Below are 16914 nucleotides of genomic sequence, written 5' to 3'. Positions count from 1 at the left end.
CATGAGTTTAAGAATTAAATATATTTTAATGTATGCATAAATTGAAGTTTTAATGGCGAGAATTGTAGACTGGTGAATCTTATGTGATGTGACACATAAAAATTTAGCAGTGAATTTAATCTTTTATTCTATTCATAGAAGGAAAATGAACCCTACTCTTCGCCTACCTAATTTTCCGGTCTATTATCCCCCCACTCTTGATTTTTTTTTATCTTTCTTTATAACTAAACCATGTAAATATTCCTTCGCTATAAAAACTAAAGTCCCGTTATGTTGCAATCCGTGCCACTTTCGCGTATCAGTTCCTCTTAGCTTTGGTGTTACTGACGACGGCCGACTTGAATCACAACTAACAACGGTCGAAAGTATGATAAGAGAAACGAAAGAAAGTAACAACTAAGAAAAAGAAACAGAAGAGTAGAGTGGACGAAAGAAAGAAAAAAAGAACGCAGTATGAAATTTGACAAATTCAGTATTATGTCTGAACTAAGAAAATGGAAAGTCAATGAAATTCTTAGAAATGGTAAGGATTAGTGTTGTACGTGGAATGCGAAAAAGTATTTCTATTTCGGCAGGGGGGGCTTGGGCCCGATAGCCCCCCTAAAGATGCCACTGATTATGGCAATTTGTGTTGCCATCAAACAAGACGAGATAAAAGTTTCGTGAAGACATCCGAAATGAAACAAAGTTCTTCCAATAGAAACATACGTGTTTTACGAGACGAGACAGAACTATCATTGCACTTTTTTTTGAGACGAGACATCCCCTATATTAATGATCACAGACATTATGCGATAATCGGCCATTACGTAGCAATAATCTCTTTCAGTACAACCCATCAATTCTACTCTCTGTTTCCCCTTCTTTTTGTGTTCCTCAAAATATCTGAGAAAACATCCCTCCTTATAATTGCATCGAATATTACTAAAGCCTCCTATGTTATTCCCGGCATTCACTCATGGGTTGTCAGTTACCTATCTAATGTTCTCTATTCTTCTCCACAACCACATTTCAAAAGCCTGCAGTCTTTTCCGTCGCTTTTGCGTGTCTTAGTTTCTACCCTATCTCAGATTATATAATATTTCATACAAAACATTTGACGAGTCTCTTCTCTTAACTCTTCATCCAAGGACTCAAAAACAGGTTTTTCTTCTTCCTAAAGGCTTCTTCCGTTATTCCTATCGTTGCTTTTACTTCCTGTTCACATTTCAAATCTTACTAATAAAGCTTATCTTCTTCCTAAAGTCTACTTCAATCATTCCTATCCTTGCTGTTATTTCCCGTTCACACTTTATATTTTATCTAATAACGTTTTGTTTCTTCCTAAATGCTTGTTCCACCATTCCTATTGTTGCTTTTACTTCACTTTCACACTTCATACCTTTACTAATAATCAGTATTCGAAGTGGAAAAAAAAAGAGGCTGTATATTTTATTATGATTTTGACTCAACATACCGGCTATTTAAATATTGTCTTGATCACTGAAAACCCAGAGACGGTATGTCCTCATTAATGAAAAACCAGAGGCGGTATGGCATACCACCGCATACCGTCTCACTTCGACCACTGTTAATAATAAATCTATCTAGTCAGCGTAAAATACTTACCTCTTCTTTCTTCTCCTAGATAGACAGCTTCGTTCCAATCACCATTGCTTTTGCTTTTTTCTAATATTTATTTTCGCCCCATATTTTTTCCGGTATTTCCTAAAACTTTTCAACATCATATTAATTTTCTACTCAGCTTACACAACAAGCGGCGTATCATCTACAAACTGCATTTATATCTGACACTTTTACATCCTACCGTAATACTGCTTTCCTTATGCAGGTCATTCTTCAGTACGTCCTGCGTCGTTCTGTTCTAATTGTCCTCTTCTTTCTCATTTCTTCCCCTACTCTAACTCTCATTCGTAGGTTCATGCAGTATATCACTTTCTTATGAGTTTTCTATCCTATAATTCAAACCTCACTTACTTTGGAAGCCTGTACCAACAATTGCCACTTGACCCTGGTCTAAAGCCTTTTCTAGAACCTTAAACTTAACATTTCTTTTCCCCTTTGTTAGACTTCCAAACTATGCTAAGCTATACTTACAGAAGGACAATGTTTGTCTCTCACCAAGTATCAAAGCAAAAGCATAAGAGACACCGAGAAGCGATTTTAGGAATAAATCCAGCATTCCAAAAATAGGTTTCATCTTATCTGATAACTCTTAATTAAACCGGAAGTGGTAGAATTAAACCTTTTCCGGTTTCAATGTTGATCGTCATAAAACCAAGCAGATAACATCAAACGGTTTCGGGAGTAGATTCAGCTCCTCAATGAAAGATACTTTCACCCGAATTCTTCGTACTGGAACTGGAAGTGGTAAAAATTTACTTCTGCTTCCGGTTTCATTGTTGGTCTGAACAGAGCTCAAACGATGAGAGACAGTGACAAACTGTTGGCAGGAAATGTCACAAAAGTTTGCACATGCCGATGTGCCTAAGGTTAATGTCAAATAGTCGAAGTTTGTTAAGACAAACAAGATTTCAAGAAACAAGATGTAAAAAAAGATGGAGAATATATCTTAAGAACAAAGCTATAATTGTATGAATTCGTAAGATTCAAAGGACATTAAAGGGATGTTAAAGAGATTCAAGATCAAGGATACCATTAAAAGGTAGAATAAAGAGATCTGGTTATACATAGGAGTGAACACATTAGTTTGATTTATAGTACAATTCCAGATAGTTTAAGATAATTATTATTTTATGTACCAACACTAGCCAAATGCCCTTTAGGAAGTAACTGTAACACATTTTAGAAAGTAACACAAACTGATTCTTAGAATCGATTTAGTGTCCCAAGGATTGGTCCGATTTCATCCCTTAATCCTTTATTCAAATCTGAAGCGATAGAAATTTACCGTTTCTGGGGTCAATTTCATCCGTTAACCTTCTATTCAAGCTGCAAGGGTAGAATTTAACCATTTCTGGGTTCACTTTCGTCCGTTAACTCTCTATTCAAACCGGAATAAATATAAATTAATCATTTCTATGTTCAGTTTCATCCGTTAACTCTTTGTTCAAAGCAAAAGAGATAGAAATTAATCATTTCTTTGTTCAATTTCATCCGTTAACCTTTTATTTAAACCGGAAGCGATATAAATTAACCATTTCTAGATTAAATTTAATCAGTTAACCTTTTATTCAGACTAGAAGAATAAAAATGTACGATTTCCGGGTTTAATATCGATAGCCATAGAGTAAGAACGATTAAAGATTGCAAGAAGCAGTTCTTTGGAATTGTTTCAACGTCCCAAGAATAGATTCCATTTTCTCCGTTAATCACATGAGGGGCATAGAGAAGAACAATAGAAACCTTTATTGTACACTCATGTCCAAAATTATTGTCGCATGTCTATAAATATGTTGTTGTAGGAATATCATTTGATAATGAATTCGCCCGGTATTTCTTATAATGTTAGTATGTGTATAATCGGCAAAGACATGTATGTGGCAAATTTCATGTCAAAATAGCAGTATATAAGAACAATAAAACGAAAATAAAATTTTCTTGTCCATTTAGCAACATTTTGTTTTACTCATTCTAATTTTGGTACTTATAATTCTTTTCCTATGAAATTCACCACAAATACCGTAAAACGGGGCTACTTTGACATTTAGGGTTACTTTGACATAGAGCGGGGCTACTTTGACAGATGAACAATTCGTGCTTCCTGTGAGAACTGTTGCATATACTTTCATACATAAAGGCTGATATGGTGTCCACGGTGCGAATTGCCGGAGGGGATGAGGGATTTCTCCCATTGTATTTCTACTCCCTCTCAATATCCTTCCTGTCCCCCAATATATAATATAAGGACTTCTAGATCCGCCACTGTTTATTCCCCCAAAAAATGAATAATCTAATTCGCACTCTGACGATATAGAGAGTGGATTCAATGTGTCCTGTGCAAAAAATGGGTATATGGCTTTTGTAATATTGGATCAAAAAATCCTCAGTATGCTTGTTACGACTGTGATTTTGACGACTAAGGTTTTTCTTTCCATTGTTACATGTAAAGATAACACACCAGTACATATGTAATTATGTTAAAAGTAAAGTAAAGTAAAAAAAAATAAAGTAACAGTGTAAGGTAAAGAACCGTGTATGTTCAAAGTAAAAGATGTTAAAAGTAAAGCTTTAGAAAAACTTGTATAGTGGTGTATAATGATGTACCACAACAAAATAAAGATTTCGTGCTTACTATCCAGTATACAGCATACCATACCTTACACATGACCAAAACAGTGTTTTATACACTTTACATAAATTCCATGTCAAAATAACTCCATACGTTGAGTAACTTTGATCTTATGCAGCAAATACATAAGATGTCAAAGTAGCCCCACCCCCGGGGCTACTTTGACCGGTGTTTCTTAATTTCTTCCCGCCAAAACTTACTTGTAGAGACTTAGGTTTAGTAGTGGATGTGATAGCCTAGATACCTATTGTTATGATGAGAATAGTATCATTCATTGGTTGCAGAAAGTGTCCCATTGACACATCTAAACTAGTCCAAAACCTGTCAAAGTAGCCCCGTTTTACGGTATACATTTCCCGATTATATACATAGTATCAATATTAAAAGTACCTTGCAAAACCAATATCAAACTATATGCTTACAAGAAGGCAGTTATAGATATACAATAACTTTGGACATGAGTGTAAATATGAGTAAGTTGAGGACAGAAAAACAATGATAACACGCCTGTGAGGTGAATTGTGGAAATAATTCACGTTAGGATACTAAATGTGCTGTTGCAGCAAATTTGAACTCTTCTCTCAGTTAAGCTCGCGTTAGTGTTAAGAGTCTTCATCCCGGCGAAATTAAAATACCGCTAATTTTACAGTAATTATGTGATATCTTCAAATAGATAAAAGATAATCGAAATGTGGAACAAGAGCGTCCTAGACAATATCATTTTACATGAGAAACCGTTATCACGACTCACTTATCTGCTTTCGATTTCGAGCCATTTTGAAAATCGGCATTTATTTTCGCGTTTCTAAACAACTGAAAATGGAAAGCCGCTAGGTGACTTGTGATAACGGTACCTTACGCAAAATAATATTGTCTACGGCGCTCTTGTTCCATATTTCAATTTTTCTTTTATCTATTTGAAGATATCGCATAATTACTGTAAAATTAGCGGTATTTTAATTTCGCCGAGATGAAGACTCTTAACAGGGACGTACAGTGACTCCGTGGTACAGCACTTACCTCTGGTGCCTGGGGTTCCTAGTTTGATGTCCGGTGGAGTAAGTTTGAGTTGGACAACATCGTGACCGTGGGTTTTGTCAAGTGTACTCTCGTTTCCTCCTACATGTTCATTCCCCCGATTCTTTCATCATCATTCACTTGTCTTAATTATCCGTCTCGTTTAGTCTAAAGAGCACAATCGTGGGACGTTAAAACCGGAAACCTTATTTCAATTACATAAGTGTTGTCACTGATTTATGTACTCAACTTATCCAAGAGGATTACCATTCTCTTCCCTCTGCCCGTCATATATTCAAGCCGGAAGGGCTAGAAATAAGCTATTTCTGATTCTAGCTACGATCGCCACAAAGCGAAAACGATAGTAACTAGCGTTTTTACTAGTGCTGTCGAATTTTTGCGACAATTACGGTTTTCGGTTTTTGAGAAAACCGGTTTTCTGACAACCTAAAAAAGCAAATGCGGTTTTCGAAACCGAAACCGCAATAGCTCTTTTCGAAAGCGAAAGCCGCCCGAAACCGTGTTTGCTGTTTTATAAGCGAAATCATGTTTGTCCTTTTCAATGCAGAAACAATGTCTGCTGTTTTTTATTACACCTTTTAACAATTGAAGACTTTGAAGCAAAAACCCATCAAGTCCAAAAAGTGAAAGTGTAAATGGGATAGCTTCACAAAGGTTTCTCGTCGTTCGATTTTCTTCAAACTTGACACATGTACAAGATTGAAAAATAAATCGACACGTATTTTTTTGTTTCTTTCGGAAAATAGGTTAAGGGGGGCAAAGGGCCACTTTTCAAAAAAGGGTCCCCTTGACTAAAGGGGCCATATTAAAGAAACGAAACTCTGCCGATGCAAAGATGACTTCAAAGTAGGAAATTCGGGTTTTGTCATTTTTGCGACGAAAGAGTTTCAGGGGGCAATGGCTCCCTTCGAAATGACAAAGACCCCGTACAATCCTTCGGAAATTAATTTCGATGGAGTTGTTTGAAATCGTGATATGTTGTAGATATTGTGTACCTGAGAAAAAGTCTCAATAGACACAACCAAAAATCACTGGCCGTTTGGCCACTACAGAGCCACTTTTTTGAAAAGAGCCGAAGATAGCTATATTCTGGATTTAGAAAATGACTGAAACTGTGATATGTTGGAGATATTGTGATCCTGAGAAAAAGTCTCAATAGGCACAACCACCAATCACTGACCGTTTGGTCGCTACAGGGCCACATTTTTGAAAACAGCAGAAGGTAACAGTATTCTGGATTTCGCTAAAAATGAATGAAATCCTGATATGTTGTAGATATTGAGATCCTGAGAAAATGTCTCTTGTCATCAATCACTGACCGCTTGACTACTATAGGACCACTTTTTTACAGGACGGATAGGGATTTCAAGAAAATCGTAGAACTTTACGTTTGTGGCCCTAGTACCCCTTCTAATTGTCACAGGAACATGAACTATACCTCGTTGTAAAGGGTATGAAACGCACATTCCAACGAGCTAAATTTTGTGCCCCTCGTTCCAAACCTGTAGAAGAAGAAAGAGACGATGGCGACGATTTTTTGTAAAAATGATATTTTTTGTTTTTGGAAATTTGTCAGAAGCTGGTAACACTGTTACTTGTCTTACGCAGGAAAAAAATATTTTCATGTGTACGCCAAACATTGGGTACAATCATGTAGAAAAGTGAGCAAAGTGAAGGGCGAAAGTTCAATACCAAGTGAGAGAAAATTCCGAATGTGTTTCCTACGAGAATAACCCTGTACGTATTTTTGGAAATATTTTGGTCTGCCCTGACGCCTCTAATTGGCACAGGATTATAAGCCATACCTCGTTTGAAAGCTTATGAGACACAGATTCCAACGAGGTAACTTTTGTTACCCCCGTGTCTAAGCCGTAAAAGAAGAAGAAGAAGAAGAAATTTAAAAAAATCGAAAAGAAAATACATTTTTTTCGAAGCTTGTGGGACTATGGCAACACTATTATTTATCGCACATTGGAAAAAATATTTTCACATGTACGCCAGATATTGGGTAGAATCACGTAAAAAAAAGTGAAGGGCGAAAGTGCAATACCAAGTGAGAAAAAATTCCAAACATAATTCCTACGAGAATCGCCCTGCATATATTTTTCTAAATATTGTCGTCTACCCTGGCGCCCCTAATCGTTCCAGAGATACAAGCCATACATTGTTGGAAAGCTTATGGGATTTCAACGAGGTAACTTTTGTACCTTTCATGCCCAACCCGTAAAAAAAGAAGAAATTCAAAAAGTTTGAAATAAAAAATACATTTCCTATAAGTTGGAACACTGTTATTTGTCGTGCGCAAGAATGGCCATACACGGGGTATCATTATTTAGAATGTTTATTTACCTTTATTGATACCACTTTTCATGCTTGTAGCTCCTTTGGAGGGATAGTCTCCCTCCCGAAATGCTAAGGGGGAGGGGGAACTAAAACATCCAACTTCTCCCCCTACCCTTCCGGTGCTGGATCTCCGATGTGGACGAAATGCACACCGTTAAAAAGTATGATCCTTTCTAAAGAGATGGATACCGAAGTCATCTCTTTAGATTAATTAACTGCTGGCTCAACTCTTGAGTCGTTCGTCCTGTAAAGGTTAAATGAGCAGAAGGTAACGGTATTCTGGATTTCGGTGTAATTGCTTAAAGCTGTGATATGTTGCTGACCGTTTGGCCACTACGAGGACCTTTTTTGAAAACAGTAAAAGGTAAAAGGTATTCTGAATTTCGGTGGAATTTCGTGAAGCCATAATATGCTGTTAATGAAACTGCGATATATTGTAGATATTGTGATCCTGAGAAAAAGTCTCAATTGACACAACCATCAAACACTGACCATTTGGCAACTACGGGACCACATTTCTTAAAAAAACAGAAGGTAACTATATTTTGGAATTTTGGTGAAATTGTATGAAGCCATGGAAAGTCCTATCCCACAACCTGGAAAAAGGATGGGGAGAGTAGCGGCTAACATAGACAACATTCCGATGTTCATCTTGAGGGACAAAGGAAAACCCTGGAATGCCTTAGACAATTTTTCTCAGGATCATGACATCTACAACGTATCACAGTTTCATTCATTTACATCGTAATCAAAAATATCGTTATACCCGGCTGTTTTCAAAAATCTGGACCTGTAGTGGCCATAGGGTCAACAATTGATGGTTGTGTCCGTAAGACTTTCACGATTAGAAGATCTACAACATATCACAAATTTACTAATTCTAACAGAAATCCAGAACATCGTTATACTTGGCTGTTTTCAAGAAAGTAATCCTGTGGTGAAAAAACAATTAGTGACTTGTGGTTGTGTCCATTGAGGCTTTTTCTCTGGATGACAATATCTACAACATATCACTGTTTCTGTCATCTTGACCGAAATCCAGCATTTCACTATCTTCGGCTCGGCTGCTTTCAAAAAAGTGGCTTCGTACTGGCTAAACGATCAGTGATTGGTGGTTTTGCTCATCAAGACGTTTTCTCAGGTACACAATATCTACAACAAATCACGATTTCAAGCAACTCTATCGAAATTGATTTCCGTAAAGATTGTGCGGAGTCCTTTGCCATTTCGAAGGGAGCCATTGCCAATGAATCTCTTTGCTCACAAAAATGAGAAAACACGTATTTCCTACTTTGAAGTCATCTTTGCATCGGCAGAGTTTTGTTTGTTTAATATGGCCTTTTAGTCAAGGGGGCTCTTTTTTGAAAACGGGCCCTTTGCCCCCCTTAACCTATTTTCCAAAAGAATAAAATATCGTTTTATTTTCAGTCTTGTATATATGTGTCAAGTTTGAAGAAAATCGGACGACCAGAAACCCTTGTAAAGCTATCTCCTTTACACTTTCATTTTTTGGACTTGACGGGTTTTTGCCCCAAAGTCTTCAATTGTGGAAGCATCTATCAATCGAGACAATTGTATTGATTTATATGTGAGTTTTAGGCGGATTTTGAATTCTGAAACCGTAAAAGTGGTTTTTGAATACCGAAACCGCAAAAGTGAGTTTCAAAACCGAAACCGCAAAAGCGGTTTTCGGTTTCTAAAACCGACATTTCGGTTTTATGAAATTTCATGTTTTTCAAAAATCGGTTTTCGGTTTTTTTCAAAAACCGATTTCGACAGCACTAGTTTTTACTATCAATACAATTGTTGTACTTTTCAGTTTTATGTCTCACGATTCTGCTTCCTTTTATAATACAGTGGAATTAGTTAAATCCGGACATTCAAAAATAACAAGCTGACACAATGATCATTATACTCAATTCAGCAACTCACAGAAAGTCCCAAAAAATGACGCGTCGGGTTTCGTCACTATGGCCGCCATATTGGGTAGCCTATTTGCAACGCCAAGAGTTTTCGAGAGAACCATAGCATTTACTTTAATTGACTATAATACACGTTATAAAGACAGCAGAGATAAAACGATACCTCGTTGAAAAGATATTTAATTAGTTATTCTTATTGTGTAAAAGTTGAGGAAAGAGCATATATCAGACCCGTATCCAGGGGGGTCTAGGGGGCGGGTCCCCCTAAATTTTGCTGCCCCCCTCTAAAATTTTCACGGTAGGCTGGCAAAATAACTATAATACGGTTGGATCGGGCCCCCCTAATTTCAGCCGCCCCTCTACATTTTTGGGCTGGCTACAGGCCTGGCATATATCATATATCACTTCGGCCTCGGACCGAGCCCAGTCCGCGGGCCGGACTCGAGCTTACAAAGCATATATGCCTATCACTTTAGGCTCGGGTCGTAAAATTTTAAATATACAACCGTTTTTTTCGGGCCTTTTCTTGCCTAACTTTGTAAATATACTGTACAAGGATATTGAATGGCTCGTTGTTTCTGCATAACTTTTAAAGCACAACTGCAAATTTAAACTTCTAATTGCTGTAAATAAAAATACAATTTGGGGTTAATTAATATGTTTCTGTAATTTGGGCTTATTTCCGGCTCATTTGATTATCACACGGGCCTGGCCCGACTTAGGCCTAAAGGCTAAAACATACTTCGGACTAGGGTTGGGCCTCGCATTATAAATTAACTTCCCGGACGGGCCCGGACTAAAATTTCCGACCCGTGCAGATATCTACAGAGCCACTGGCATACTCCTGGGAGAAACATAATTCACATTAATTCAGATTTCGTTCTATACAGGTTTAACTGTAACATATTTTCGTAAATAGCAAATGAGAGTGAAACTAGGAAGATTTTATTTAGTTAGAAATTAATGGCTTCGCGCTAAAATGTATGTATATGTCGGTGTGTGTACGTATATTAATGTCATTTTTTTTTTAAGATTAAATATTTTTGTACGCTAGCAGATATCTCATCGTTGGTTTCTCGTTACTGCATGAGGGTTAAAGAGGGGCAAGGGGGTGAGAAGGGATTTTGGCGACTGACCAGAAAATTCATTATGCGACCTTTCCCCCCCCCCCCCCCGTGGAAGCAACCCGCACTGCGTGAATTAAACTTCACGTCTTATCAACTCTGGCATTTACGGCATTACGCGAAATTAATTTTCATGTGTGGAAAGATATTCGTGTGTTAAGGAGAAGCATTTAATGATATGACTTTGCAATACACGCACGGCAAAGTCGAACCATGGCGTGAGTAATAAAATCATATTTTATTTAATTTATTCCCTCCAAAATTGAATCAAGTTCTTTTTGATATATCATTCGTCTTAAGTGAGTTGTTTTGACATAATTGAACGCCTTGAGTTTGAATCACTCAATGCCAACTTGAGCGAACAAATGGGTTACCGGAATTGCAGGAAAACAGGATACAGGAATTCATTATATAACTACAAAATGTTGATAAAATGATAGATACTGTTTCCCCTCTGATTTTGCCTATTATGATGCTTTTTTTTTAACGTATCACTTATTTTTTATGACATACAAAGGTTTTAAGAGAGTATAATTATGGGTAATTTATCAGTAGTAATTAGTGGCCTGTCAAAGCAGGGGTTGCAAAATCAAAAACATGTGCGTACACGCCGTTGGGCTCCCTGCTGCTTGGAATTATTTCAAAATTTATAAAATGTGTATAAACAATTATATTCTTCTGTTTTAAGTTTACATTCGCTCTATTATTACTATAATATTTAATTGCGTCTATTAACTTTCTAAGAAATTATACAGTACTTATATAAGCGTCTTTTAAAGTGGTGCTACAGAAGCTATAAGCCTCTTTCACAATTTGCTACAGAAAATCAAACAATTGGGATGCAAACGAAAAGTTGCATCGCAAAATGCACTAAATAATTTTCATTTTCATTATTGCCGAAACTGCTATACAAAAATTTAAAAAAGCGGTGGAAATTTAAATTTGTTTTCCAAAATTGTTTGTGTATGCAAAAAAGACTGTTTGTGTATATTAGGCTGGTTCTTATTTTTCCACTTCAAAATTTTACTGGGTCTCATCCCCTAAAATGGTTTCATATCAAACAAAAGTGTTTTCAAAAAAATGAGAAATTAACTCTATTGAGTAATATTAAATGGTGCTCCAAGCGACCTCTCCTTTTTAATGCATTTACAATAATAGATGAGGTTCTACCTGCTTTACCCCTATCCAAGATATGATGTCATTCCTTCTAGGAGCTCCAAACTTATAACATGAGGCAAAGGTACGTTATAAATTTGAAACTCCTAGAAGGAATGACATCATATCTTGGGTAGGGGTAAAGCAGGTAGAACCTCATCTATTGCTGTATATACCATCATGGCGGTCATCTTTAAGTCCACCATCTTGGATTCAAATTCAATATTTTTAACAGCGAGGGGATCATGTGACATCGTTTTGGGGTAGCTTTTCACGGCAAGTACATATCTGGTGTTACTTCCAACTTATCTTTAATCACCTAAGAGTTATTACCTTCAAGTATTATTATTATTATTATTATTATTATTATTATTATTATTATTATTATTATTATTATTACTATTATTATTATTATTATTATTGGAGCTGTGCTCCTTTTTACTCGACTTAAGCGTTTCTTTGTCCAAATACTCCCCTGACGTCTGAACCCGTCTTAACCAAATTTGACATGGTCATTTGAGTGTGTCGTGATTTTCGTTTCGTTCTGCGAACACAATTTTTCAAGAGCTCCTCCGTGGCTTGGCTAAGTGGTTAGCATACGCGCCTTTGGCGTGGGAGATCCGGGTTCGATTCCCGGCGGGAGCTCATGTGGTTCGGATTCCACGTTAATCAGTAGGTCCACGTCTCATATAGCCTCGCTGCTAAAAGGGACTTTAAACTCAAAATCAACTCATCACAATTTTTCAAAGCCATTATGCTTTTCGTTCGTATGTCAAATTCAACTGTTTGCATGACGCGTTCGTTCAAGAAAACAACTGACGCACTAAAACAATTCTATGAATAATAATCAACAGAGCCGTGACTACAGATTTTGGCGCCGGAGGCGAAGTAGAATTCGGCGCCCCCTACATTCACCATACTAAACTTGCCAAAGATGATATAAAATAGAGGATCTGCCCATACGTATCTTCATCATATGAAGTCAATGAAGTCGAAAAACAATCGAGTATCTTCTGAGTAGGCACATCTGATTAGCTACTCTCGTTTTCGCCATGATTGTTGGCTCGAAACATTACGATCTTAGTGGCTCGGAGTGGGCAGAGTAGGTGTGGCAAAGCTCTGACGCATGGCTTCACGATTTTGTTATATGGGCAGATCCTCTATTTTATAATATCCTTGAAACTTGCCTCCTTCCTTCCTTCCTTCCTTCCTTCCTTTTTTTTTTTTTTTTTTTTTTTTTTGCATATAAGAGAAGCCGTTTTTGTTGTTATGCTATGCTGAATTTTTATCAAGCTGCTTGGATAGACCATTGCACCAGCCAAAAACGATCATTATGTATTCTTTTACAAATATGAGTTGTTTTCAAGAGGCTTTTTTGTTAAGCTTCACAAAACTACCTTTGGGTGTTTACAAATCCAATTGGAGAACAGTTATGGAAATTTACATTTCATACCATTGATAAGAAATGGTATTTCAATACATTAGAAACTATGTGCTTCTAAAATATTCGAAATAAGTGACAGCATTAATTTTTAGTAATAATTGTAAACTTTTGTAATTTTATTTTGTATGTCACCACACCAATAGCATTTTAATTTCGACTCTTTTAATATCAGTAATTAAACTGGTTGAATTTGTTACTGATAGACTTTCTTTTATTACTCTTAAGGGTCGGTGGTGTCATATTATTGTTTTAAATGTGCATATCCTAACAGAAGATAAGGATGACGATAATAAAAACAGTTTTTACGAACGGGTATAGAAAAAGACAGTCTAGCATAATTGATGTTCGGTCGTTCAGAGGACCGACTGTGACACTGGTCGCTATCTGGTAGCAGCGATAATAAGGGAGAGATTATCGTTGAATAAAGGGAATCTTCAACATCTAAAAACAAAGAGGTTTAGTTTAAGGAAATTAGAGGAGAACCAGGCGAGAGGGGAATGTCAGATTAAAATGTAATAAATTCTCGTTTCTAGAAGGTTTTAAGAGCACTAGTGTTGAGGACACTTGGGTTCAAATTAGGGATAGCATTAAAATTTCAGCAAGAGAAAATTGGGGCACGCGGAAATACGCAGGAACAAACCATGGTTTTATCAGGAATGCTCCAAACTAGCGGAGAAGGGAAAAGAGACGAAACTGTGTTGGATACAAAATTTGAACTATATAACTACACAAAATTTCGTTGACATCAAATAGGAAACTTCCAAAATGTATAGAACAAAGAAACGCGATTTTTAAAAAGATAAATTAATGAACTTGAAGATAATAGTAAAAAAAATCGAGACGTGTATAAAGGCAGCAACGAATTTAAGAAAGGGTATCAACATCGGGTATATCATTTAGAGAGAGATGACGGAACAATTCTCACTGATACAGATGGCATCTTAAATAGATGGAAAGAGTTATTTGACGCTTTACTTAACACGCAGCGAAAAACTAATGTTCGTGGGGAAAGGAAAGTGCACACAGCAGAACTATATATTTCAGAGCCTAGCCGAACAGAAGCAGAAATCGCTATAAATAAATTAAAAACGCAAATCTCCTAGTGTAGACGAAATTCCTGCTGAATTAATTTTAGCTGGAGGAGAAAAGTTTGGAAGTTTGGAAGGAACAAGATATAGAAACTCATTCTTCTTATCTGGAACAAGGAGCAATTACCACAAGAGTGGAAAAAATGAATTACTGTTCCAATTCACAAGAAAAGCGACAAAGCTGATTCTAATAATTATCGAGACATTTCTCTTCTGTCAACATCCTATAAAATCCTCTCAAACATTCTATTAGCAAGATTGATCCCATACGCAGATGAAATTATTGGAGATTTTCACTATGGATTTAAACGAAATCAATCAACTATCGACCAGATATCTAGCATTTGACAAATACGTACTCGAACAGAAATGGGAATACAATACCCTGTTCCATCAGTTATTTAATGATTTTAGAAACGCTTACGATTCTATTAGGTGAGAAACATTGTACAACAGAATTTTGAATATCGAAAAAAAAGAAAAGAACTAGTTAAAGTAATTGAGATATGTTTGAATGAATCCCAAAATAAAGTCCAAGTAGGACAATTCTTGTCCACTACCTTCCATGTCAAGAATGGCCTGAAACAAGGAGATACGTTGTCGACATTATTATTCAACTTCATTCTGGGGTATGCTATAAAAAAAATAAAATGTGGCAACCAGGGCCTAGAGCTAAATGGTATTCACCAGATTATGGCGTATGCTGATGATCACTTTTCTGAACTTGACATTCCATATTAGATTGTCTGAAATACAGGGTTACCCAAAAGTAGGTATGCACCTCTGCATTGATCAAGTATAATATTCTGGTTTATGGTTGTATTTGCTTCGGGTCTTCCGAGCTTAAGATGTACATAAAAACACATTAAGAACAAATAATAAAGAAACTAAGTCTACCTGATGGATAACAATCAGAAATTATATATAATGCAGTACAGTACTGTATACCTACTTTTGGGCCACCCTGTGTTATATACAGTAATACGTTCACAATCAAGAAAAATGTGTTTCACATCACACAAACTCCAAACTACGGTAAAACAACGGAATAAAGGTAAATATTCGCTTCACGCCTCATTGTTGCCAACCCAAAAGAAAACCGCACGGACTTATGCATCAACCCAATATATCGAATTTCTCATCTCCAACTGAATTGAATCTTTACAGTTGGTACTTTGTGAATAAACAAATAAATAAATAAAACAATTATCAGAGTATTATAGAAATTGTTCCACTTCCTCCTTCAGGAGCAAAATTTTAAACACGTTTTGGTTTCCTTTTACTGAGGTGTTTGTATGCTGAGTTTGATGTTAGTATCTTCAAGTGTTCATGAGGTACTAAATTCTTGATGTTAAATAGTTTAAAACTCTTTTTCTTTCCTTAGGATGTGTTTTCTTTAAATCTTTTTTTCGGTGTTTTTAACAAAGGTGTATTCTCCCCAAATTTCATACTTCTATAGTGATCGCGAGGAGCCGTGAAGCTTGACCTAGATCTACCTTCAAGTGTTCATGAGGTACTAAAATCTTGATGTTAAAAAGTTTAAAATTCTTTTTCTTCCCTTAGGATACGTTTTCTTTAAATCTTTTTCTTCCCTTATGATACGTTTTCTTTAAACTTTTTTTTCGGTGGTTTTAACAAAGGTGTATTCTCTTCAAATTTAATTCTTCTATAGTGATCGCGAGGAGCCGTGAAGCTTGACCTACATCTACCAATCTTAGTACCAAATGGAATACGGAGAGTGTCCCAGTCATCAACCCCCATCCACGAAATTTTGGCTTTCGTCTCTGACGCTATATGGAGATCATCTCTTGAGGGTACAATGTTGTCGGATTCCCACTAAGTTTCGTTTTGTTAATTATTGCTCTCCTTGTTCTGTATTGTTAGTATTGTTGTTAGAGTTTTTTAAACCCTTTTAGGATTTATGGTATATTCCATGGCGTAGTATCTTCTTTGACCGCTTAATTAGGTTCTATAAAAGTATTTAAACCGTTGTTTTTTATTCGTCAAGTCAAGAATGAACCAAAGAACACAATAGATGCGTTTTGGAATTGGATGTTCAAATTGGCGGCGCCAAGTGGGGGGGGGGCGGAGAAATGTGACTTTTGCTTTTTTTTCTTAAGGCAAATTTCAAAATTTTTTTCACGCCTTTAGTTTTCAAGATATCAGATTGAAACTTTGGATACGGATTGTGTGTACCTCTGGGTATTTCTCTCTCTCTCTCTTTTTTTTTTTTTTTTAGATCCCTTCGTGAAACCGGGGACGGGCCCGAAGAGCTCAACTGTTCCGAGGGGGTGATTTTTTTTAGAAAAAAATCGGGTTTTTCTAATTTTTTCTGGTTCAGGTGTACGACATGCAAGGGCGCCGATCCTGGCGGGGCCGGTTGGGGCAATACCCCCCAAAGCACATGTGGGCCCCTATTGTATTTATGAATATACAATATGTGGCATAATTTGAATGCAATTTGTCTTAAAATCCTCATATATATAGCTTCTGTATCTGAATACCCCCCCCCCAAATTTACGGAGAAACCAGGGCCCTTGACGATATA

Source organism: Thermobia domestica, chromosome 18, assembly GCF_964235325.1.
Source record: "Thermobia domestica chromosome 18, izTheDome1.hap1.1, whole genome shotgun sequence".
Classification (NCBI taxonomy): Eukaryota; Metazoa; Arthropoda; class Insecta; order Zygentoma; family Lepismatidae; genus Thermobia; species Thermobia domestica.
Note: the sequence above shows the minus strand (reverse complement) of the source record.